Raw genomic sequence first — 26430 nt, forward strand, 5'->3', positions numbered from 1 at the left:
CAAAGGATTAATCAGTTTCTTTGAATTTTAATGGCATTCACAGTTTCACTGCCTAATATTAACTTACAGAGTAAGAGTGCTCTTCTTTGGCCACTGAACTGTCTGGTAACAACCAAATGAGGGGGTGTCAGTTTTGCTCAAAGTGAGCAGCAGCTGAGCTCTCCCCATGTGCTTCCCAGAAAACAACAGGCATGTTTTCTAGGCTTCCACTTGTTAGTTAGCTTAAAGCTATCCCTTCTGTGCAGTAAGATGACAAACAGAGGATGTCAAGATTAAGAGACTAAAGAAAACCAGGAATGAAAGAGTGACAGAGAGTTTTAAAATCCATATACCATGTTCCCAGATGATCTTTCTTCCCCACCCAGGCTCCCAGAACATATTGTGCTGGGGAAAAATAAAGGGTCAGTATTGTTCAAACTTGATCTGTGGTCCCTGCCCCCTGTTTTATAATTAATCTATTTTGGCTCTTCCACTTTCAGCTTAGTCCTGTGTCTTTATCATACTAGAATTCCTGGTTTTTTTCTTTATTTTTCTGATCATAAAAGGCAGGGGAATGCATACACACTGTCATTTCCCCCCATAACATTTAGAGGACTGTATGGTCCCTAACTTCTGATGAAGCTTCCTGAAAATAACGTTAGATTTCGTTATGTTTGACAGGAAATAAGCTTAAAACAGAAAATACAAGGGTGCTGGAGTGGTCTTATGCCAAATTTTGCTTTCCGTTTTTTTCAATATGAACTTTAATTGTGCTTTCTTGCGCAGTAAATAAGATTTAAATCAGCCATAAATTTTCCAGACAGTTTTGTACCACTGGGAGAGGTCCTGCTGTGATAGGACCCTTTACTTATTGACACAGTCTGACAGTTCAAGAAGGGGTAGAAAAATGACATCACCATCATCATGTATTAAATAATTAGGAGACAGATTGCTTCTCTTTGGAAAATACTGTGAGTGGTATTGGGAAGGAAAAACGTTGTGGATTTTTCTTTAAGGGGTTTTACTCCTGGTTGGCAGAGGAAGATAGCATGCTCTAGAGAAAACCATGTAGTGCCCAGCCTTTTCCACCACTCCTCTTTGGAGAACAATGAGGAGGATTTGTTGTCTTAATTTTTCTATATACTCCCTTTCCAAGGGAGTCACAATATTAGCCCAGACTGCTCATCCTCAGCCTTGAGTAGACGGTGCTGCAAGGGAAGCCAGGCAGGTGCTTGCTAAGTAAGGGGGAAAGATCTTGGCTGCTTAGCTGAAAAGTTATAATTGCACTCTGAAGACGTAGTAGGTGAAAGAAAGAAAAAAAATAGCTGTGTTAGAGCTTTTGAAAAATATGAATAGAGACCCAGAGCTGCTTCTAGCAGATGAATAGCATTCATGACAAGAGCCATTAAATCACTTGCTAAATTATGTCACGTAACTATGTTCATATCTAAAATGAAAGGGAGCTGTCCTAGCACTTCTTGGGAATTATTTAGCTGAATTGATTTCCTCACCTGTATCCTTACTCTTTTATAGGGCACAGCACTTTTCTCGATATAATTTTAGATAATGTTGTCAATGTTTTTTATAGTTGTATATCGATAAAATAGGAAAAGCCTAAAGCTGTGCTTTGTGACAAAGTGTGTCCAAAATAATGCTTTAAAATTTATCCCCAGCCTTCATTCAGGACATGTCACTTCTACTTGTTGCCTGTGCTTGCTTTTCTTCTTTATATTAGATGAAAACTTTTTGCTTTTAGAAGTGACAGCAGTCACTTACACCTCTGCATTGTTTTTTTAAATCCATCCTTTCTGTTTTCTTAAAGTCCCCTTTCCAACCCTCCATCCACCTCTGCATTCACCTCTTCCCTTTTCTCTTCTGCTTTCTCCCATGCCACAAAAGTAAAAGTGTGTTCTTTGTTCCCTGCTTTCTCTCACTTCTGCTGAGAATGACCTTTGTGAAAACATAAAGGTATTTATTCATCACTGAGGGCTTTACTTTCTTTCCTGAGCTATTCAGTGTTTACTTCTGCTTGAGTTATACTGGAAACTCCTTGGGGCAGTGACTGTCTCTTCCTAGATTTCTGCAGTCTTTGACAATGACACCTAAATAATAAAGTGCCAGGGAAATGAGATATTATATATTTAATTTTGTTTTAATTAAGATGAGATTATGTGAACTTTATCTTAAAAGCCATCCTCCGTAGGGGATTCAGTATCATATGCTGTATTTCTTCTAACAGATACAATCCTCTTTCTGCGTCCTTCGTCTGACATGGAACCAAATTCTGCTTGCAGTTGCACACAGGCAGCCGCTTTCTCTGCTTGGATTTGCACAAAGTAGTAACTAAAAATAGAATTAATCATCAAACCAGAGCCAGCGCAGAAAAGAAACTAATCCTGCCTGAAATTTGGTGGCCACAAGGGATCCCTTACAGTTATCATGGGTTTACTGTAGCAGAGGTCCATCTAGGTTCGTGCTTTAGCTCAGGTCAGAAGTGCATTTCTGAAGCAGATTCCCAGATGTTCCTGCTAATTACCATCTATCAGCGTGCATCCCAGGGGGAGGAAGCTGTGCCCTGCATCCATTTGGGAGGAAGCTGAACTCAGAGAAGCACACTGGATTCAGCTGATGGGCACAAACTCTCTGTGGGTGTGTGGGATGCTGGGGTCACACTGAAGCTCCTCTGAAATGAGCCTGGTGATGCACATGCACCTTGCAGGGAGCACTGGGTTGGCAGCACCAGCCTCTTTGTGTTATAAAGCTGCTCCTGTTGGGCATGTGATTTGCTGTGGCTCAAGACAACTCAGTGAGAAAGGAGGAGGAGGAGGAGGATGACAGCACATTTCTTTGGAATTTGGATGTGAGGAAAGAACTACTGGTAAAGTCACTCCTCAGCTGTTGCAGGAGGGTGCTTCATCCTGACTGCTCCTCCCTGGTGTCTGCTCCCTTGCCCCTGGTCCCTAGACTGCCCATGGGCATCACGGCTGGCTGTGGCTCTTCCCAGAAGGGTTATTGAGCCGGGGACCACATTCAAGGAACAGTAGTCTGACGGCGTGTATTATACAAAGCTGGTGATCCTGTGAAAAATTAACCCTCTCACTTCTCTTCCCCCCCCCCCCCCCCCCGCCCAAAGGAAAAGATTCAGTTATGTTACTAATAGAATATAGTTACCGATCAGATAGAGTTATTTATAATTGAGAAGTTATAATGTTAGTAGAAAAAGGTTAACCCTTGACTAATACCGTGAAATTATTCGAGCCTCAGAATTGTCCAACGGGTTAAGTGTTTTTAAATGATTGCCAGAGGGAACAGGATTAAGCTCATATATTTTTGTCATGGATTGCTGTTAGACAAAATCACATTGAACGGGATTGTGAACCAAGCTGCCTTGATTTGAAAAGGCTGACTTGTTGATTTTCACAGTACATTTTCAATTAAATGTTACCCCAAAGCTTAATTATCATTTAGGAGGATAAGCATTGTACTGTGTTATAGCTAACCTCTGGAAAAAGACTCCTTGATAAATTTAGCGGAACTTTAGCATCATGTTGCTGTCGAGGAGGGTGCACTTGCGATAATACTGTATCGCTGTCAGGGGAAGCAGAACAGCACCGGGGTTTTTAAATAATTGTGCTTTATTGAAGACTGAGCTTTGTAGAAAGCAGAAATAATGGTTAGCGGAGTGTGGCTTAGCAGAACTGCTTGCCAGCTGGGCTGCGCCAGGGAACAAGCTCTTTCATCTTCCCAGAAAAGCACATGTGGAGCAAAGGATTTGTTTGTTTGGGTTCAGTATACTCGCTGCAGAGACTACAGAGATTTCCCTTTTAGGTTACTTGCCACATGTGCAACAAGTCACAACATTTTTAATTATATGTTTTGAAGGACAGACAGGCTGGATTTTAAGTTAGAAACTTCTTGGTTCTGGTTGCAAGTACTATTTTAATTTTTGGGTGTTATTTAGAGGATGAGGCTGATAATATTTGGGAGGTTTTCTGGTCCTCCTTCTCTCTAATTCTGTATTTCTGAAAACAATCCATATCTATATGATTGAATTTTTATCAGTTGCATACAGTCTTGTATTCCTAAAGACGAAATACAGTTTGTAAGTATTGCAAGCATATGTAGAAGAAATAGTATTATGCAAGCAAAAGCATATGTTCTTGTAATTTTGAATGTGTTCATACAAGATAACAGTTAAGATGGCACATTTATGCTTAATTTCTTTCTTAAAACATTTTTAAAGGGTCACCTTCAGCAGAAAAAAAAAAAAAACAAAACCAAAACAAATTGTATTTGTTAAAAAGATGCAGTTGTAAAAGTTTCCTCATAGACAATACTACAAAAGTATGTTAGTCCTAAGAATAACTTTGTTTTCTGCAGTATTTTTCTATGAAGTATCCTAATGGTTTGGTGATTTCTTTAAACAAACAAACAAACAAAAAAGCAAGCAAACTTAAAACTCTTTAGTGTGTTGAGATGACCTAAATGGGGACTCAGAATATCACATTTTGCTTTCCTTGCCTTTGCTACAAAGTTTTGAAAGATACCTGGGGACCTACTGGAGTTATGAGCACCATAGAAGGAGAGACAGTATTTTAGTCAGGCTAATAAAACCCTTTGTGACTGTTTCTTTTAACCACTTCATTCCTGTGACTGCCAGTAAAGTGAGAAGACTGTGGGTTTCTTGCCCTCCAAAAATATCCCAGTAAAAACAGCAAACCCAGTATGTGATATTCTTAATATAAACTTAGAAAGAAGATGGGCAAAAATTTACTTGCAATACACATTGGACTAGGTACATGGCATTGTCCTGCTGGATGCCAGATAACCTAGATTTCCTATAAAGTGTGGAAGTTGTTATCGCTTGTGAAGAATCAATTATGCTGACTGCGGGAGCGTGCCTGTGAGCACGGGATGCTGTCTCGCCCCACTGGTGCTTGCCATGTTCTAAAATTGGCACCCGCCCACGTGGCAGAGTGTCTGCATGCATGCACGCTGTTTTTTATGGGAAATTACCCATGGGTAAGGCTTTTAATTGTGTGTGGCACTGGGAATTGAAGGAATCTAAAGGGTGATTGGAATTTGACATTTCTGCCTTTTTGTTTTGAAAGATACTTTGAATAAAGTGTTGGAAGGCTCAGCTAATGGAGGCGTTGCTGCTATTTCAGATATACAGGGTATAAGATTTGAAGGCAAGCCAAATCACAATGAGATGGAATAATGATGTCCTTGGTTTATTTTTCACTTCGTACATTCAGGTTTTGATTGAATTCTGAGTGAGGTAACAGTTTTCTCTCCCAGAAAGCAGTGCTGGTCCTTGGAGGCTTGCAGCCTGTTAGGAAAGCAGAAGTGTTTTCTTGTGAAGGTCATGGACTGCAGTGGCAGGAGGGGGGAGGAAAGAAGTGGGAGCGGGGGATGGGGGTGGGGAGACAAAAGAAAGAAAGGGTTGATTGATTGATTGATTAATCTCCTTATTGGTCCTAACCAGGTACAAATTTCTCATAAGAAACATTTCTGCAGTGAGACCTATTTACTATTTTGACCCAGCTATCACTCTGCTCATGGTGTATGCATCAAAAGAATGGTGGAGAATGCTGAGGTCTCTGTCCATCTGTCCTCCTCCCTCCTAACCGTCTTCCTGCTCTTGTAACGCACAAATATTTCAGTAGTTCCCTTCACCTTATTCTCTCATTTGTGTTTTCCCCCAATATTTTAAGGTTTTCCTTTGGGGGAAAGGCTGTTCATTCATTATTTTTCTCTGAACAAAGCTCAGAGGTTCCCAGCTGTTGCTGAGGTGGTGGAAAATTAATGCAGACACTCCATTTTCTAAAAGGTTAATAACATTAAATAGTGTTATTGGAGGTGTTAAAGAGCACCTTATAAAGTTCCTGGATGATGAATGCTGTAAATAAGCAGGTAGAAGCCCACGACACATTCTGATGTAAACGGCTGATGCTGAAGGTGGGAATAACTGAGAAGATTTGTTCCCATTTCTTCAATATGGGGAAAGATGCTGTTAAGACAGAAAGCTACCCTGTTGCATTCCTGGACTTAAAATGTATAAGCCAGCTCCCTAACTCTTGCTGGCTGCCTAACCCATCCCAAAGCCGGTCAACTCATAAGAAAGGAAAATGTGAGGATGTCTGTTTGGGGCCAGGGGGAGCAAGAAGGACAGAGGCATTCCTTGCTGCAGAGAGATCCAGGTGGGACTGCCTCAGAGGCAGTGATCCTACCCATTTTAAAGAGTTTATTAAAACTGCCTGTCAAAACAAAAGGGAAGAGGAAACTCAGAATGTACCAGCCTGTGATGGACTGATGGTAAATTTGTGGATGTTATATGTACAGCCTTACTAATTTGAACAAACTGCGTTTAGACTTTTTCATGTTACATTTAGCAAAGATTGTTAGCAGCTCGAAATGAATCATTAGTTTGCACTAGATATCAGGAATACATTATTTCTATTATTTGTTTGACTTTGTTTACTGCCAACCTTCTCTTATCGTATGATTTAATAAATATTTTATGCGTATTACCTGCCCCACCCTTTCAAACTCTGCAAACGATGCTGAAAATAGAAATCGGTATATTTTTACACCAAATTGTAAGGCAAATTTTATAAATGCTTGGTCAACTGATCGTTACTCACTCCCCAAAAATGCAGAAGATCCAGATTAAAGTGTTTGCATTGCTTATACTCTGTTTACAGAGGAGAAAGTTTCACTTGCATCAGATGTTAAATGGAAACCAAAGGTGAAGCCAAGTAACTTTTCACAAAAAGGAATTCTTGTTTTCTCGCCAACATGAGAACAATTCCTTTTATAGTAGTCTGTAAAAGACAAGCATGTTATAGGGTTGATTCTGTCCCTTCTGTTCTTCCTAATAATTAAATAAATCAACTCTAAAATCTCTAACAGCAGCAAGGGGGGAAACTTAAAACTGTGAAATAAATGGTGAATTTCAGGAGCAGTTATCAAACAGTAGGATGTCTAACACTTAATGGGGGGGGGGGGAAAGTTTTATAAATGTAAAAAATAATCACATATCTGGTCTTTTTTCCCCTCTGTAATTGTTTAAAGTTCCATTCCTTACATACAGAGTAGCTCAGTGATACTAGTATAGATTTAAAAGAAGTTGCTTAAATCAAGATGCTTTCTAGACAGCATATAAGTTGAATTTGTACTTAATTGTATCAAATTCTGCTGTTAGGACTAAAAGATATCCCCAGTGAAATGGTATTTCTGACCTGATTACCTGACTGATGTAAAGGTTTAAAGAATGTAATTTGGGACACATTTTTGCCTTGGGAAAGGAAATCTATTGGATTATGTTATCCATCTCTATTTCCTGTTCAAAACAAGGCATGTCTATTCATAATCAATTCAGAATTACTGCTATTTTTAGCACAGTTGCTAACTTAATAGTGTTTTTCAAGTGTTACAGCTAAAAGAATGTATTTGGAAATATTTTATATTTTGAAACAAACTGAGTGACGGTGAACATCCAAGCTTTCATCTTGTAAGGACAAGCCCATTTTTCTTAGGGAACAGTGGCTGAATTGTGAAGGCCAAATCTACAGATACTGTTGTCAGCTCCCTTGTTTTCTCTTGAGTCCTTTTGCCACTTTCTCTTTTCTCTGAGTCATGCACATCCATTGCTGTACTGCTTTAGCTGCTTTAAATAAGCCCTTTCCTCCTCCAAGAAGGCTTGCTAATTTTTGCATATTATCTTAAGCTGACTTAACACTTGTTTTGCTGAGTCTTCCCAGCTGCTGCTACTGCTGAATTGATTCATTTTACTCTTGACATGTTGCAGGCAAATGTGAAGCAAAGTTTACTTGACCAGTAATCCTCCCTTTAAATGAAGGAAAGATGTGGTTTGAACAAGGACTTGTTCCAAATGGGGCCAGAGTTGTTTTGTTTTTTTTTTTCCTAAATCTACCTGTCATACACGCAAAGTTTATTTACTTCTTATTTCAGAAATTCTTATCTAGAATGTGAAAAACATCTTAGCCCTAAATAGTAACCAAGGAATCATTTTTTTCCTAGTGCAATAAGTCAGTCTGTGGAGGGTTTTTTTGATGGACTATGAGTTCCTCCTAAGAGGTGTTGTGTCTGTCTTGGAGTGCTTCCAGAAACTGTTGCTCAACCTATAAACTGATGAAATTTCACAGACTCACAGACCAGCTGAGGCTGGAAGGTGCCTCTGGAGATCATCTACTCTAATTCCCTGCTCCGAGTAGGGTCAGTGAGAGCAGGTTGCTCAGGACAATGTTGACTTGGCTTTTAAATATCCCCAAGGATGGAGACTACACACCCCCCTGGACAGGCTGTTTCAGCATCTGACCATCTTTGCAGAATTTTTGTTTTCTTCTTACGTCCCTAAGGGATTTCCTCTTTTTCAATTTATGCCCATGGTTTCTCATCCTGTCAGTGGGCACCAAAGATAAGGGTCTGGCTCTGCCTTCTCTACTCCCTCCCATCAAGTATTTATAGTTATTGGTGATATCCCCAGGAGCCTTCTCAGCTCCAGGCTGAGCAGTCCCAGCTCTCTCAGCCTTTCCTTATCTGAAAGGTGGCCCAATCATTTCTGTGGCCCTTTGATGGACTCTTTCCAGTGTGTCCATGTCTCTCTTGTACTGGGGAGACCAGCACTAGACTCAGCACTCTAGCTTTGTCTGACCAGGGTTGAGCAGAGAGGAAGGACCACCTCCCCTTGGCCTGCTGGCAATAATCTGCCTAATGCAGCCCAGGAAACCATTAGCTTTCTTCGCTACAAGAGCACACTGCTGGCTCATGTCCAGCTTGGTGTCCACCAGGACTTTTTTGTAAACCTGCTTTCCAGCTGGTAGGTCCCCAGCGTATACTGGTTTATGGGGTAGTTCCTCCCCATATGCAGGACTTTACGCTTCACTTTGAACTGCGCAAAAGTCCTGTCAGATCTCCAGCTGGACTTTGTGCAACTGTTCCCAACTTTTGAGCCCAGCAGTGCAGCTAGTTTTCAATACACCTCGCTGGACACTTACCTAGTCCATACAGTTTGTTTATGAGAATGTTATGGGAGACTGTGTTGAAAGCCTTGCTAAAATCAGTATTAACAGCATCAGCTGCTCTCCCCATAGTCACTGAGCCAGTCACCACTTCCTGAAGGGATGTCAGGTGAGTCAGGCATAATTTCCCCTTTGTAAACACATGCTGACTACTCCCAGTCACCTTCTTGTACTTCATACGTTCGGGAATGGTTTCGAGGATAATTTGCAGCTTTCTAAGAGGATTTCCTTCATCACCTTCCCAGGTTATCCACATACTCCACCTTGCCCTTCTTGAAAATGAGTGCCATTCACTTTCTTCCCAGTCCTTAGGAACCTCCTGATCACAAAGGCCTTCCTCAAATAATTGATTGTCACCTCACAGTGACATTGACCAGCTCTCTCAGTGCTTTTGTTTGTCAGCAACCTTTGTTACCAGTGTGGAAGGTGGCCAGAAAGAGAGATCTGGGCTGTCTCATGTCTTTTGATGCCATTTTTTTTGCATGGCACGCATACAAACATCAAAACTGTCCATATTTGTCTATGTGTCCATATTATAAACTAGCCACAAAGCAATATAGAGCTAGTCTGTAAAGATGTATTCATTTTTACTCTCTAGCATCTCTGAACAAATTTATACTGTAAAGTCCATCTAATTAATATTTAGTGTAGAATGTCCATTATTTGTTTAAGGTCTGCCCAAGTTCAAAATCCATTAAATACTTAACACCAAACCTGCAGTAGTATCAGTACATTTTTTGACAGTTACTTAAAATTAGAAGTTCATGAAGTGTCTTAGGTGGTATTGTAAACTATTTAAAACATATTCTGCAAAAATACGGTTATTATTTTGAAGACTCATTGGCAATTCACTCTAAGTGCAAAAATGCATAAAAAGCCTGAAGGAGCTTTCATTTTGATAGGTATATACATGTTGAGATTTTAGTTCTAATATCTTTAAATAGAGAAAGAGATTCAAGTAAGCCCTTTAAAATGTTTGTTGCTTTCCAAATGAGTACTGTTATCTAGTGTACAGTCAATGTATCCTTCTCAGAGAAGAAATGTGGTTAACTTTGCCATTTTAATCCTTCAGATGTAGATAAATTCTGTTTGTTGCATCTTTCTCATCTTTTGGTAATTTTTATTATCATCTTCTGTTTTGATGATAATTTTAGTATACTTTCTGATCATTTTAGAGCAGGGGTCCTCAAACTACGGCCCGTAGGCCAGATACGGCCCCCCAGGTTCCTCAATCCGGCCCCTAGTATTTACAGAACCCCCCGCCGGGGGTTGGGGGGGAAAACCAAGCAGCCGCAGATGACTGCCTGCCACTTCATCGGCGTGCTGGCCCCCTGGTTAAAAAGTTTGAGGATCCCTGTTTTAGAGTAACAACAAACAAAAAATGTAATAAGAAATGCTAATTATTTTCCCAGACCATAATTGTTTATGCCACCTAAGTTATAAGCCCTATTTTTAATTGTATTTTCACTTGTTAAGTGCAGCAAAGAAAGCACTGGCTGCTCCTTAAACTGTTAAATAGCATATCCTGCAATTATATGAATTTGTAGTGTAACTAAATGCTGTCTTCCTGATAACACGATCTTCTCACAGTCAGTCTCTTTGGCATTATTTTACTGGGATTTTGTTGAAACTTGGCATAAGATGTTTGAAGTGAGATATTTGAAATGTTGAGTCATAATCGGAAGTCATTCAGTCCCATTCTATGGGGAAGAGCTCCCAGTTGGGAACCTATTGGAAACCTGAGGACTCTTGATTTGGAAAGGTATAAGATGTACTTCTGTAAAACAGCTTTTCATTAAAAGAGAGAGTATTTTTGAGCCAGAAGGAAAACGTACCATGTGTGTAACAGCTTCTAGGATTTCTTAAATTAATCCCACTTCTTTGAAAGTTATATTCTATTTCAGTTTTACAGCATATGAATTTGCGTTATCTCTATTTTGTTTTATTATAATCCTTTGCATTCTAATTTGCCTTCTCTGTAGCCTACTTGTTGGTCAACAGCTGTGCCCATAGCTGTGGCCATTCATGGGAAGTTATTTTCAGAAATCCGCTATTTCTTCCTCACACAGAAACAGCACAACCCTCTGCAATTGCCTGAGGCCTTTTCCTAATAAACACCAGAGATGACTTTTTGTCTACAATAATATAATTCTGTATTTAATAAACCATAAAAATCCCTGGATTTTTTTTCCATTTTCAAATTTTTTGGTGACAATGCATTCCTGGGGAGTTGTTGTGCCTGAGTTCAGAACATGCTAAGTGTATTCAATATAATCCCTACTCCATATAGTCTACAGCATGCTGTTTGAAATAAAAATGAATGTGTCAACACTTTGCTTTGTAGAGGTGTAACACAATCAATGGGTCTCCAAGCATTAATTGCATATTAATTGCCAATATGCTGTGCAAAATTCTGAGACACAGACAGAATTATGAATTTGTAATCATTGTAAACAAAATCCTGTGGTTATTTTTTTTGTCGATGAACTTGAATACTGACATTAGGTTGGCAGAAGAGAGTAAGAATGTTTTTTTCTGTATGAAGACAGAAGTTATTGCTATGGCCGGGGCTGAACGCGTAGATGGAAACAATCAAAGATGTTGCTAGAAAGAAGAGAGTTCTGAAGGTGAGTTTATGAAGCTTCAAGCTTCATAGTAGTGACAGTTATTAGCTACTACAGCAGTTGTCAAAAGATCTAGTTATTCTGAAGCATATTGCACATAATCTAAATGGAATGAATGTATAAATTGTTATAATTATTATTGATATAGTATAACAATTGAAAGTACTATTTGTAGGAAATCGTATGCACACTTCAATTAAGTTATAATATAAACACAATTTAAAATGTAACTGCAGATTAAGTGTAACACTCAAGCTTGAGTTCATGCAGAGAAACCCTCTTATGGGGCCCTAACTGTTAACAATATCATTATCATTTTTATCAGACAAAAACGTCAGTGCTGTAAGCTAGTCAGGTTTGCACTAGAAAATCATTGAATGTCTTGTTTCTGGGACTGATGCAGTTAGTGCCTTAGTTTTCTTTATGCCCAGAGCCTTTCTGGTGCAAGATTTCTCTATGGAGGCAGAGTTGCCAACAGGACAAGAGCTAGCTTGCAGAGCAGTCAAAATGCTAGCAAGGCAACTACATGTACCCAGGCCTGAACTTTGTATGATCATTTATTCATGTATTCACATCTTCTTATGTAATAAAAGAAATGTATTAGTATATTTACACAACAGTTACAAGAATTTGTTTTGATGGCTGTTGGAGGTAGTAGGAACTCATGGAAATACAGGAACAAGAAGGCTGTATGAAGCCACACAGTGATGTGTGGCAGAGGAAGGGAAGCAGTCAACCAGAACGCAGCTGGAGAGGATTCAAGGAAGGACCTGAGACACATGGCAGGTGGATTCAAAGGAAGACCTGAGACATATGGCAAGTACAGAGCTGTGCCACCATAATGCACGCCTGTGAGAAGCTTGCATGAGAATGTCAGGTGGAGAAAGCCCTAAAGAAACATGAGTTGGAATAACAGATATGAGAGGTTATTTTAACAGCATTTACTTCTAATCTGCATCTTGGCATCACTGTATCTTCTCACACTGGTTGGCTGGTAGATTTGCAAGACCTTGCCACTGGAGCTATGACTTTCATAAGGTAAGTGTGATGTCAAGGATGAGCAAACGCAGGTCTTGGAGCTTTTTCCAGGTCTCCTCCCCTTCCCTCGATACGTCTGCTGTATGTCACTTCAGCCTGTCTCCCAATAACCTAAATCATCTTGTTCTGTGTGTAGAATAAACCACATGATCAGTTAATACAGCATGGCATAAATTACAGATTATGCATCAATTGTGATAGGTCTAATTAATCACAGCCTTAGTTAATTTAGACCTCACTTGTAATTTGTCTAGTTTCTACTTAGTTTTTGCATCTAATTGGGATATCTATATTACACATCTTCAACTTTAACCTGGTTTGCGAATAAGCAGGACTTGGTATGAGCTTGTTAATTCTTACTGAACCTCAGATGAGAGGCCTCCACAGACACCAGCAACCAGGAGGCACCTGTGCTGCCCTCAGGCCTCTGCGCAGGCCGCGGCTGCATGGGGTGGGACACATCCTCCTTCTGCACCAGGGGCTGAAGGCCACAGGGGGAAAGCTGCTGCTCAGATCTGGGCTGAGGCCGCAGCCTGACCCACTCACATACTTCTGAAACAGAGACATATTCATTGGAGGCTTGAGGGAGGGAAAAGAGGAATGCCGGGGCTGAGGAGGTCCTCTGGGGCTGCTCCTGTTTTCCATCGTTTCAGTGGCCGTGCCTGTGCCAAAGCGTTCTCTCAGATGCGTGGTGCTGGCCCCTCTTTTGCTAATTTATTTGTCATGGTCCTTCTTTCACCTGGTCCTTCCACCTCACCAGAAAAAAAAAATAAACTCAGGAGGTTTTTTTTCGTAGTTTGAGTAAAAGACATTTTGGGGCCTGTTACAGCTTGGCACAAAAACTCTAGGCAAGTTGGACAGGGCATGATGGCCCTTCACAGCAGGTGAGGGAACCACTGGCAAATGTCCCACTCAGTCTGTTTCTTCACTCTCTTTCTTTGATGTCAGTAACTTGAATTTTTTGTAGTAACACAGTTTGCTGTGGCCACTGATACTGAGTCCCTCTTTTCCTTTTTCCAGATAGCTTCCTCATTACTGCTAAGAAATGTCCCAGCAGTTACATTGCCAGGCTTGACCCTGAATCATCAACAAGATGCACTAATCCCTTCTCCCTGTCTGAAAGGATCTTACTCCCTTACTGCTTTAGAAAACTAACACCACAACAAAACAAAACAAAAGAAAAATCCTCTCTGGAGCCTTAATGATCAGGCAACAAACAGGAATTACTGTGGGTTTTATTTCTATGGTATCGATAATATTGCCTCTTGATCAGTGAAAATGGCTGTTGTCACCTATCATACTTTGTTTATCTCCAAAGAATGTCTTACTGTACAGTGAGATTTCTCTGAGCCAAGAAAAGTAAAGAAAGTGCTCCCCAAGACACTGGGAAAGTCTGCTCCTCCTCTTCTTTCCCAGTATTAGGTTTGCAGACATTCCAGTGTCCTCAACTGCAAGGCAGTTTTGTTTTCTAGTAAATCTCTTCTTCCAGCATCATTCCCTCTAACTGACTTTATGCTTAATCCCCTCTTGATCCTTGACAGAAACTCCTGTCTCTTTTCCTTAGGGATCCTCAATTTCTTTTGCTGTGTTTTCAGTCTTCCCTTTTGTGTTTATTTGGATACTGAAGAACAGATGATAGAGAAAAATAGAAATTTCTCCTGGGAACCTAATTCACCTTCTTAACTGGGAGAGAAAAGTGTTTCAGGGTAGTAGGAAAAACAATGCTTGTATTTTCCTGTGTATTGAAAAGATTGTGTAGTGTATTTTCCTAAAGAAAGTGGGAAATTCGGGACTGCTTTCATATTTAAGGTATACCGCATTTAGTGTTAAAATACTATAAAATATTAATAAACTTACAAATCTTTTCCCTTGGCCATTTACCATGAACTTTACTGACTGCAGCTTGGCTGTTTATTAATTCATGTGCCTAAGTTGAGTGCAACAATGCTGTGTTTAAAGATTTCTTTTGATAAAAACTTTGGCTTAAATCATACTGTGAAATATATCTGTGATGATATTCTCTCTTTCTTGCCTTGGAGCTTGCAGAGTGAGTGACCTCACTCACTGCCTGTTCATATTTGCCTCTCATAAGATTCTTGCAACTCTGTACTGCAGATCCTTTAAATTCTTGGGAGCCCACAAGTCTGATGGGGACAAATGTTGTGGCAATTTACCACTCTGCACCTGGTTAATAATTTAACCATTCAAAGATTACTGTGCTTGGTATACATGTATAACAGTAAGTGAGAGAGGTACTGAAACATCACATAGTGAGGATCCCTCTTGGCTCATTCAACATCTCTGCTAGAACATGAGGCTCAATGGTCCTTCTAGCCCAGTTCAGGGTTTGCCATGCCTTGAAGAACTATTCATACTCCAGCCTTGAGAGATGGCTTCTGGAGACATCCCTAGTGAAAAAAAAAAAAAATAAAAAAAATTCTTCCTTTTTGCTTTCTCCTTGTTCTATGAAATTTGGCCCAAAGATAATGTTATATCATTCCTTTTGCCTTTTTTTACTCTCACTAATTGATCTATCTTTCTATTATATACCTTGACAATATAGAACATTCTGAATCTAAGATAGAAGCCCTTTCCCCTTTTCTGTAGCTGCCCTACAAAGGACTCAAAAGATATTTGCACAATTAACAATTTCCATGATTTAGAACATTGAACTTGCAAGAGATTTGCACAGAGGACTTGTGTAGCTTTATCAGCAACTGATTCAAGGATGCACTTGCTAAGTGTGGATTCACTCTTTTCCTGTTAATGCAGAAGTGCTTTGTTCAAAATGTAGGGAGTGGTTTCAAGGACTGTGTCACAAACATGTTATTCTCATTATTGCTTAAACATGCAATATAATTTATTTTTTTGTGGCTAACACTTAACTTTGCCATTCATGGTTTGCCTGACAAATGTTTGCGTTTGCTTTAGACATCTTTAGAAAATTTAGGTAATTCTGCACAGGTTTAAGAATATAATATAGCATGGAAATGTATTTAATTTGTAAGACAGAGTAAGAGAGAAATTATGTGAATATAGGATGATCTCATCCTTTTACATACAGCTAGGTCCATAGTTAAATCCTATCATTAAAAAAAATGTAGGAAATGTACTGAGTGCAAAACTATTTTCCCTGGTGATGAAAGTTAAAACTACCATACTAGTTAGTCATGAAAAGGCTAGGAAGGGATCTAATCGCTGTCTTCAGCTAATTAATAGGTAGTTATGGAGAAAATTGTCAGACTCTTGTCAGGGCTGTACAGGGATAGGATGAAACAGGTTTCCAAAATGAAAAACTTGACAAGATACCAGGATTTTTTTTTATGTTTTTGTTTTTTATTACCATGAATGTCACCATTTAAGACCCAGAGGAGGCTGGCCAGAGGGACTGTAGAATCTTCTCCCTTGAAGGTATTCAATACTGAATTGGACACAGACCTGACCTACTTGATCTGAGGGGAGACCTGCTTTCAGCAGGTGTTGGACTAGATGGCCTCCCCTATGTTATTCTGTAATCCTATGTTTGCTTTACAGAGAATGTACTAAGCATATTTAACTTAGAATAGAGATGTAACTGAAAAAAATCACTGGAAGACTGTAACTTATCAGTTGAACAACAAATTTATTCATGGAAGCTATTTATTTTATTTGGTTATTCTGTTTTACACAATCTGTGTGGTTTGTTCCTCAAACACCACCCCCACCCTCCCCCACCCCTTCTGGGACTATTCTGCTAATCCTATTTTGTGTTTAACTTTATTTCAGTGAGTTCCCATGCTAGTAGGGTACTTTCTCAGCATAAAAGTTCCAGACTCTAATCATTAGAACTTCTTCTCAATGATACATAGAAATAACAATACTTTCGTACCCAGTAGTACCACCCAGAATGAGCCTTGACACATTTAGATCTAGGTGATCTAATGGTACATAGAGCAGAAAGCTTTCTTTTTTGTTGCACAGTAATTGTGCTCAAAGCTCTGCATAGCTGGTTGTCTCAGTCTGTTGGCCTTGCACAGGCCTTCTCAAAATAGTTTCCACTGCACAGAAGTAAAACAGATTTGACCTGGATTCACTGGAGCATAGACTCCTAACAAGCCAGATGGATAAACGTTCCTGTTTGGCAGAAAGGATAGTTACAGTGTTTGCCACAAAAATGTCAGCAGTTGCCTTGGTTTTCTCCTCAATAAAAGAAATAATTTAAATTTTGCTCTAGAGTGGTGACTGCTGTGAGGCATTTCCTTTATAAAATCCATATCTTACATCATTATGAGTTTCCCAGGGAGGATCCAAAGCTGGAATGGTGAATGTGTTTTTTCCTTGTAACTCTGAGCGGGGACAGTATCTGCTATCTAGCCCTGAGCTGGATAAAGCATCCAAAGAAGAAGATTGTTGTAACTCTGGTTTAAGTAGGAAGTGTGGAGGTTTTCATTTCATTCACATCCCATGTGCGGAAAGAAGGGAAGGATCAGAGAAACTGCTCTTGGGTACGTATCAGGCAATAATTTGCAAAATGCAGCATGGAAGATCCCAACAGTTTAGTGTCCAAGCGTAGAAAACTTCTCTGTGGATATATTTGTTCTCCAGGCTCCCCTGTCCAGGCAGAAAGGGAGTGCAGCAGTCCCTGCCCAGCCAGCACAGTGAAACAGTATCCCAATGCTGTGCCTAAGACAAAATGTCAAGGTGTTAGGTGCAGCTTAAATAGATGACATTCTCAGTGCAGCTCCTGTATCGCCAGCCCTCCTGCCATCTCATTCAACTTCAGAGAGCTTTCCCATGAACTGACAGTGCTTTTGCAAAATACATAAGGGACGGGACAGCTACCACATACTTGTCGGCTACCCTAACCCAACTCTGCTGCATGTTTGCACTTGTGCCAGCTTCTGCCTTGGAAGAACAGGGAAGTGCTTATGGAATAGGTTTGTGTTCATTTTGAGTAAGTACAGATACATACAAAAGCAAGGGAATATGCTTGAAAGACTTTGTGTGTGTTGTGGCAGAGGATTATATGCAAAAGGGATTGTGGTCTCCTATTTAATACTAAACAGGAACAAGTCCTATCTCTGTTATCCAACACAGAAATTCCTATAAATTCACTGGCAAACTCTGAACGATACATAAAGACCATGTAACTTAATAGCTGCTCTTTCAAATTCTGTTTTGACCTTTCAGCTATAAAAGGCAATTCCTTAGGGTTTCCAAAGGTACAGTTCATTGCTCTTTGGTTTAGTGTTACAGAGCAAATATAGTAAGTAATAGAACTTATTACAGGTACTTTTTTCTCTTCGCAAAACCATTATACACCTCTTTGACCTTTACAATAAAAAGTGCAAATACAGTTCAGCAAATGTTTCCAGCATTAATTTCTGTTATTCAGAATTACAAATAAGTGAGTCTTAATCCATGTGGACTGTATAAAGCCTGTTTTAGTCCTTTTTGCTTTACTCTTGTTTTGATAGTTTTTCTCAGTTCCCTTTCATCCAATATCTTCCCTTGTTCTTAGTCCTTTTCTAAGTTTTTCCTCTATTTGTGACCAAACAGAGAACTTTTGTGAACTGCAGGATTATTCGGAAAAAAAACCACAAACCACCAACAAAATCTAACACCACCTGTAAATCACAATAAGTCAGTCATGTTAAATTGATATTTTCAGTTTCCTGCTGCTCTGGCCAAACTATTATCCTTCCACTTAGAAACTTAAAACCTGAAGGTTTTTTTGCTTAGTCTTTTTTTTTCCCACTGTTCTAACCTGTTTGTTTAAAAAGGAACTTATTACTATGTAGCACGTGTATATGAAAACCAAGGCATTACTAGTTTAACAACAGAAGAGGGAAGAATAGAATTTTTTCATTGTTAGGAGAATGAAACAATGTACTCTTCAGGGGTGTAACGTTAGTGAATGCATTGTTTAGCTGTTTTCCTTTGTTTAACTTTAGAAAAAAAAATATCTGATTTTCCAAGATCATAAAATACCTTACCCCAAAGCCACAGGATTTGCTAAACACAAATGCTGCATATTACTGTACTCTTACAGGTTTTATTTCTTCTTGCGGGTGAAGTTAATTCTGAGGATATATAGGTTGGTTTTAAAGGTGGGAGCAGGGTATACGTTGCTGTCATCTATTATTTTTGCAGTTTCATTTGTCCTGAAGGCAAGAAGAGGGTCTGTTTTGTAAGGAAGTGAGAAGACACATGAATTCAATGCTGCATGGGTTGTTTTTTACTACATTGTTCAACGTAGTAAGTGTTTGTTCTTGAATATTTTGGCCAAGAACAGTCAGAACTGCAGTGACACCAGTGGTGGTTTGTCACCTAACTGTTGTTCTGACACAACCTCTTTTTCAGTCTATAAAACATCCTCTGCTCATGTACATGGATATAATTAATTTGACTTTAATTGAGGATCTGGCCCAGGCTTTGATCTCTTTTTAGAACTTGTCCAACTTTTCCCTTTATGGCCAACAATGTAGTACCACATTTCTGATAGCTGAATACATGCACTATATATATAAAAAGTAATGACCTTTAAATAGTTACCAGTGGGCAATTTTTAACTCGTTATAATAGTTTGAAACTATTTGGATGCCCTGTCCTCACTGCAGTATGCAGCATATTAACATTCCAGAGCCCACAAGGACATTTACTATGAATTGCGACAGTGTTTTCCTCTGTGGCAGCTTTCAGGCCTTTCACGTAGTAGCTGAGTCCTGCTCTGAGCAACTTTGCAGTGCAGCCACAGTAAGGAGCACTGGCAAAGCGCTACTGTGGGCAATATACCAGAAACCAGATTTCAGCCAACGCCTCCCTCCAAAAAAAGAAGCAGGCTCCATGGAATCTACAGAGTTCCCGTTATCAGCTGGCAAAATACATTGCAAATGGCAATAGATGCCTTGAATTTCAACATGTGTGCATCTACATATAAATATAAATTAAAGGTTGCAGACTAACGTTTGGAAGAATGGGGAAGAAGGCCTATTTCCTGACACGATACTGTTGAAATCAGTGTCAGACAGAATGGATTTTTTTTTTTTTTCTACAAATACAAAGCTGTTCAACTGTCATTGGAAATGGCAGGCTTGTTAAATGGGAGTCTGAAAAACCATGGTATAAAGTTTGAGTGTGGCGGAATGTAGGCTCTGTATGTACACATTTTGCTGAGCCATGGAATGGCCGAACAGTGAATATGTTGCTTCTTTCCAGTTTTTATTATGTCTTTCTTTTCTGCACACATTGCTGTATTAAGCATAAATGGAGCCACATTATAGAATACAGCATAAAAGGAGGTATCTTGAATAAGAAATAAAGGAAGAAACAGCTACTTCCTTCAAAATGTCAAATAGCTGACCTAAACTTTCCATAGTGGTAAATATGTTCTAAGAATTGCTTGAATTTATTGAGGAAAAGTATCAATAGGAGGCCGTAAATCTGGAGTTTGATATTAAAACCCCCAAACTTATGTTTTATTCTTTGCTAATCTGCTTTTGACAAGATTCACCAAAGAACGGAGTGGGTTATTTTGTAAAAGGATTTAATTTTGTTTCATTTGTCTCACTGTGCATTTTCAATTCAGATTTCAAATACTCCCCAGCTCTGAAAAGCAGAGTTGGCTTTCACCAGCTTGTTGGAGGACGATAGACAAATTTTACTTGAAGTGACAGCTGAAAGTGTAATAGAAATAAATAGATCATATATGAGCTTCTCTGACATGTTGAAGTTTTTAGGATTAATATTTGTGGCTGAACAAAAGCTGTGGATACTTAGGAGCCTGTATGACACTGACTGGATAGATCAGGGAGCTGACCCTTACAGTGGGAGTTTTTGCAGGTATCAGGGTTAAATTACTCCTGCTTCATTATGCCTGATATTTCTTTTGGGCTCATTCTGGTACTTCAGAGATGTTTTTGATGGGAAGAGTGACGCTCAGTTGAATGTGACAGAATTGAGATTTCATTATGCCCCTTTAGACTTGAGGCTAGATGCTTGGTGATCACTGAAGACGATGGAATCTCCTCTCCCTTGCCAGGGATGATCTTTACCTGGGAGAAGGTGCTGCCTCTGCGACAAAGTGTGATGTTTACCAGCTCCTTGTGTACTGTGTACTGTGTACTACTGTGGGACTGTATTTTTTGTTGATATTTGTGCTTGTTTATAGAAAACATGTTGTGAAATGTCTGTAAACTATAGCAGGGCTTGTAAAAAATATTCTTTAAATCAGAAAGTGTTTTACTGTATTTTTTCCTGTATGCTGACTGTGCAGTATGCAGGTGAAGCTGGTTTTACTACTTTTTAGGGCACATACGTTGCTCTTGCTCACAAGCTGAGTGAAACACTTGTGATCTCCTGTACTAGGGATGCTTCACGTCACACTTTGACCCTGGGAGACACAGATCAGCGTAGCGTCATAGCTGAAACTGTAGCGGTAACAGGACTGTGGCAAGAGGGTGTCCTGCTCACAGACATGATTTGAACAAATGCATGAGCATTTGAGGGATAGTTTGAGCTTTAACAGGTGGTTAATGCAGTACTTCTCCAGAAAGGCCCAACTTTAAATTGAAGCTGATAGCTAAGCACAGTGAATTGTACCAAACTGTTATTGCTGTTTTGTGATGTGTAAAAATAGACACAAAGATCAGAGATAATTTCCTAGTCCCCTATGACCAACATGAGAGTCTGATTCCCTGTAGATGAAAGATTAGTGCACTAGCAGAGTCATTTAGGTTCAAATAATCACAGTATTCCATGTGGCCCATTTATGTTGCTTTCCTATTAGAGTGGCTTCTTCCTTAAAAGCTTTCTTTGCAACACTGGAAGAGAACAAAGTTGAGTAATTCTTCTGTGTCCCTTTCTTGTAAAAAAAGGTGAGTGAGGAAATGACCTTTTAACAGTGCAGAATTGAAGAACTGTATTTTGTATGAACTTTGTTGTTGTTAATAAAGCGGCCCTGTACTGTAGGTGACACAATAAAGCAGATATGGCTATGAGGGACAGTGCTGCACAGCAAGAAATCCCACCAAAATAATTTTTTTATATGCACCCCTACAAATACATTGATTTGGGTTTTTTTAGTACTAAAGGTAAGCTGTTACTCTTCAGACAATTAATTAATAGGCGTGTTACCATGAGCTTGTGCATTTGATCTGTTCAAGGGTTTATTAAGAGATTAGAGAACCTCAGGTTTGTGATGCATGTTTCAGTTGAAACTGCAAAACTGACATCAGCTTGGTTGTTTGCATTTCGGTGAGGAGAAGTTTTTTCCTATTTTACATGAGAACACTCATGCCAGATCAAAAGCCCACCTGGCCCCACATCCTGGCTAATCATGGAGGTAGTGAGAAACAGTGGACCAAGTTGAAGTCATAGAGATATCCCTGAAGTTTACTTTCCCAGTCTCCAAAAATACAAGGAATCCCTCCTTTGGGGTTTTCTTGATTTGGTTTTTTTGGAAAAAAACTGCAAACCTCAATGAACCTTGTCAAATTGCTTACGGTAGAACTCAAGCCGTAAATGCGATTATATTTTGGTATTATCTCATACATCTGGTTTAATATATACAAAAGTGATGGAAAATCTATAAGAAAATATAGTAATTCTGTCATGTATAGAATTGGCTTGAACAATGACACTGCATCAGTGGCAACGTGACACTAAAACCTAGTAGTTTGGTCTCTATTACTGTAACTTAAACTTTTTTTTTTTTTTTTTGTATTTAGATCATTATCTCAATGACTAAATATTTATTTATAAAAAATCCTTAAATTTTTTCACAAAGCAGGGATTAGTTTGTTAGTAATGCTATCACTTCAGTTTCAAACTTTATGCATTTGCAGAACTATTTTTAGTAGTGTATAAATATATAAATCATGTTATTTCTTCTGAAAATGTATTATGAACCTAGTGTTAGAACTTGAGTAAGAAAAAATAATTCAAAAGATAAGGCTGATTGATGTGACATCGGAAATCTGAAATACCCCTAAAGACAACAACAGGTCATAGTAAAGTTTTGATCTTCATTGTTCTCACCTTTTTTTCATACTCACAAAATTAACTTTGACCAATTTGGGTGTTTCTATTCAGCATTGCTGTGTAGCTTGAAAACTGGCAGACATTAAAAAAAAGCCTAATGAAAAATTAGCTTCATAACAGTTTTTTAAGGAGGATTATTCTTGATTTCTGTGTCAGAATTAGTAATGATCTAGTTCACAGTAAAGATTCAATATTTTTATTTTCATGATTATTTTCTACTTAAAAATAGAATAATCAATAAGAAATTTAAATTAACCTGTAATATTGAGTTAAATGATTGATTGATAGCAAACTTCACGGCCGCCATGTGCAGATTCCAGTGGAAGATTCCTGTACAGGCTTTCAGTTGTGAGTGAAATATAAAAGCACCATTATCTAGGAAAAAAAATATTAAAAAATTAAACAATATGGATAGAAAGGAATAGCAATGAGCTTTAGTTTGACAGGTACAAAGATGATACATTTCAGGATGTGAAGGCTGGCTGTTCCAACACTTACAGGTGCTCAGTGGAAGGAGAAAATCCATCAGAACTGATAGATTATCAAAAATCTAAATGAAAAGGTATATACAAACAAAATAACTGAATATATCATCAAAAGTCATGAAGGTTTGGTGTTTGTTTGGGGTTTTTTTCTACAAAAGTTATCACACAATAAAATTTCACTGCAGATGTATGTGAGGTCTGGTTCATGAATAATCAGTTATGTGTAATTGTAAAAATAATAGAAGGCATCGGTTTTAGCTGTGGATTTTATCATTTTGGTAGGGAAAAGTATTCAATGTGACTGGAAGTCTGAAATGTAGAACATACAGAGGAACATGGAAAGTAGAAATCACCTCAATTTCTATATAGCTATTAATCCATTTGCTTAGAAAATATAAATTTTAAAGTTTAAGATAACTGATGTTATTTTATCTCAGGTTTACCACACAAAATTTGATCAAGTGCAATTAAAAGTAATGGAAATGATCAGATGGTTAATTTCTAGCAAAAGACTATGAATTTTTCCTTGCAGTGGTATTTATTTGCAATTAAATTTGCAATATATGTATGTGAGGAGGGATACTGTGTGGAGGCGAGTAAGAATGCAGAGTATGAATGTCAAGCTAGAAAAGTGAAAGGACGGGGTATCCTGATGCTGACATATAATTGTAGAAAACTCTTTAACATTGATATATCTTGGGTGTTCAACTTCTCGAGACTTTAATTTAAACTTGGGGGGTGAGGGGGGAACCATGCATGATAGGGAATGGTTGTGTTCTGTAAGAAAGACAAGTGGATGAGCAAAAAGGTCTTTTCCATTTTATATGATCTGTCATTCATTTCTGACTGTTGCTGATAAGGAGAGCCTGACCAAATGGTGTTGCCAGTTACACAAGCGTAAATCCATGACTTCAGGGTAAATGAGAACAGAACCTGGCTGCTCTCCCCATCTCTTTGTGTCTCCCTCACACTCAGCTTCTCTGACTTGTTTTTATTCCTTTGGTTTTACTTTTTTTTTTCTTTCTGATCATTCAATTTGCTTTTATTTTGCTTTGATTTGCCGAATAACATATAGATTCTCTGCCTCATTACCAGCCTCTGAGTCACACAGATCTATCGCCTTTTTGCTCTGCTGTCCACTGAATCCTGAAAGTTAAACAAATACACAGGGAAGGCAGAATAATATCTTAATCTGTCAAGATCCTCTCTTCTGTCATCTTTTGTGATCACCTCTGTGTACATGTACCTTCATTGTTCATAGTAATTTTTGACAGTTTTTCCTGATTGACAGTATTAACAAGGACAATGTGCCAGGACTGTATCATGATAGTCAGTGGAAATCTGTCATGCTGTCTTTGTCACTTTGACCTGTGGCAAGTGAGAGGGACTGGGAATTAAAGATTGATCTCCCTCCCTGAGCATCTTATGTTTTGGGGTTTTTTTTTCTTTTTTTTTTTCACCATTCTTTTTACTTCTTTTTTCATAACATTCCTCAGTTGCTCTTTTCAGTTTTTCCTTTATTTTCCTGAACTACTTGTTTTTCCTTGTTTTCCTCTATGTACACTTCTCCTGGAAAAAAGGCCTGCTCTTACCAATCTCATTTACAATTTCTTTTCTCATTCTTGGATTTCCTTACGTTATGGTTTCCTCTGTCTTCACACCTACATCAGAGAAGGTGTTTTGGAAGTTCACGTATTGTCCTTTTATGACCACTGTGTAGGAAAGAAGTGAAAACTTCTGGTTTTTCCTTCCTCTGTTCTGCAAGCCAGTTTCTGAATCATCCCTGACAGGCATGTGGGTGTACTGCGGGCACCAGGACATCGTCTGCCTGAGAACCTGATGGTTACCTGGGGTCAGTTCCCAGACTATCCAGGTGCCAAAGGAAAGATGGTACCTCTGCCCTTGGTGGAATCAAATTCTCAACTCTAGTGCTCTTTGAAGCAAGTGAATAAATGTTTCAATATAACTCAGGAACTTCATTTAATAGTTTAACCATTCTTTTAGCTTTTTGTAAATAGGGTAAGGAATGAAAATAAGACCTTCAATGCAAGTGTCTTGCACACTAATGAGATCTGCAAGGTCAGAAGAGGTAGTACAATAGTTCCTCAGTCCTTTGTAAAATGCCCAAAGGTTCTACCTAAGTAATAAATTAAATTTATCTGTTAAATCAAAGTCTTTTAAAAATTAAATGCAAAGGACATTTTTAGTAGCTTCTTTATATCACAGAGATACTTTTATATAGTGCTCTGTGAATGATTTTTTTTTTTTTCCTTCAATGTCATTGAAACTTCATTTGATTCAAACCAGATTTGGTAAAAATGAATTCCTTTTGAGGCTAACATACTGTACACTGAGATCTCGCCTAAATGTATTTCAAGGTAGATGTTTGTAATTAGTATGGTTAGATCAATTTCACCTCATTTTTGGCTACCTAAAAATTAATCATCTGCTTTTCCACTGTAGTCATAGTAAAAAGAATGGCAGGTGTGAAGGGTGATTCTTATCACCTGTATCTTAAATACCAGGGGGGAGATAAATCCTCCTCTAAAGGCACCTTCCTTCTTGCCTGAATATAGAGGGGTCTTAGGCAACTGATTTAATGTACAGTCATAACTTTGAGCTGGCTAAATGCTCATTTTGGGCATATTCTGTAGAGTGTGAAGACAAGGGGAAGTTCTATGCTAGACAGGGGAGTGATGGAAAGATTCACCTAAAGGGGCAGAGTTGTACAAAAGCCCCAGGTCAGACTCAGTAACTTCACATGTGCTGACATTTAATTTTAAGTGTTTGCTAAGAACAATATGTTCCTAGATGGTGCAAATCACAGGTGACTGATTTTTCCCTTTTCCAAAGCTTTTTCCACGTTTTTATCTTGTTTGGCTTTCTTAATGTGTTTTGGTAAAAAATAATAAAAAAAATTTTTTGTAAGAAGTAGTCTCCATTACAGATAAATGACCAGTTACTGTGTCAACACAAAAAGTAAAAACATGTCCCAATTTGGTATTTCCTACTGGTATTACATGCATTTATTGCATATGCTAAATTAATTACTTATTTTCCATCACTGCAGAAGATTGGAGAAGATGAAATATTCTCTTTCAGCTTAGGAAATCTTGTGTATATGTTTATAGGTGTGAAATTCAGATACTTTAGTACATTTGTCTTACTTATTTTTAGCAAATTTTAAATGATAATTTCTTAGGGATGTGTTTCTTAACCTCAGACAACTGGGGGTTT

The 26430-nt window shown here is 38.6% G+C and overlaps 1 protein-coding gene across 9 annotated transcripts in view; it reads left to right on the forward strand.

The window, feature by feature from the left end:
- The window catches only part of DMD (dystrophin), a 1162157-nt gene that overhangs the window by 67014 nt on the left and 1068713 nt on the right, over nucleotides 1-26430 (forward strand). The window lies entirely within an intron of this gene.

The sequence above is a fragment of the Falco cherrug genome, chromosome 2 (assembly GCF_023634085.1).
Source record: "Falco cherrug isolate bFalChe1 chromosome 2, bFalChe1.pri, whole genome shotgun sequence".
Lineage (NCBI taxonomy): Eukaryota > Metazoa > Chordata > Aves > Falconiformes > Falconidae > Falco > Falco cherrug.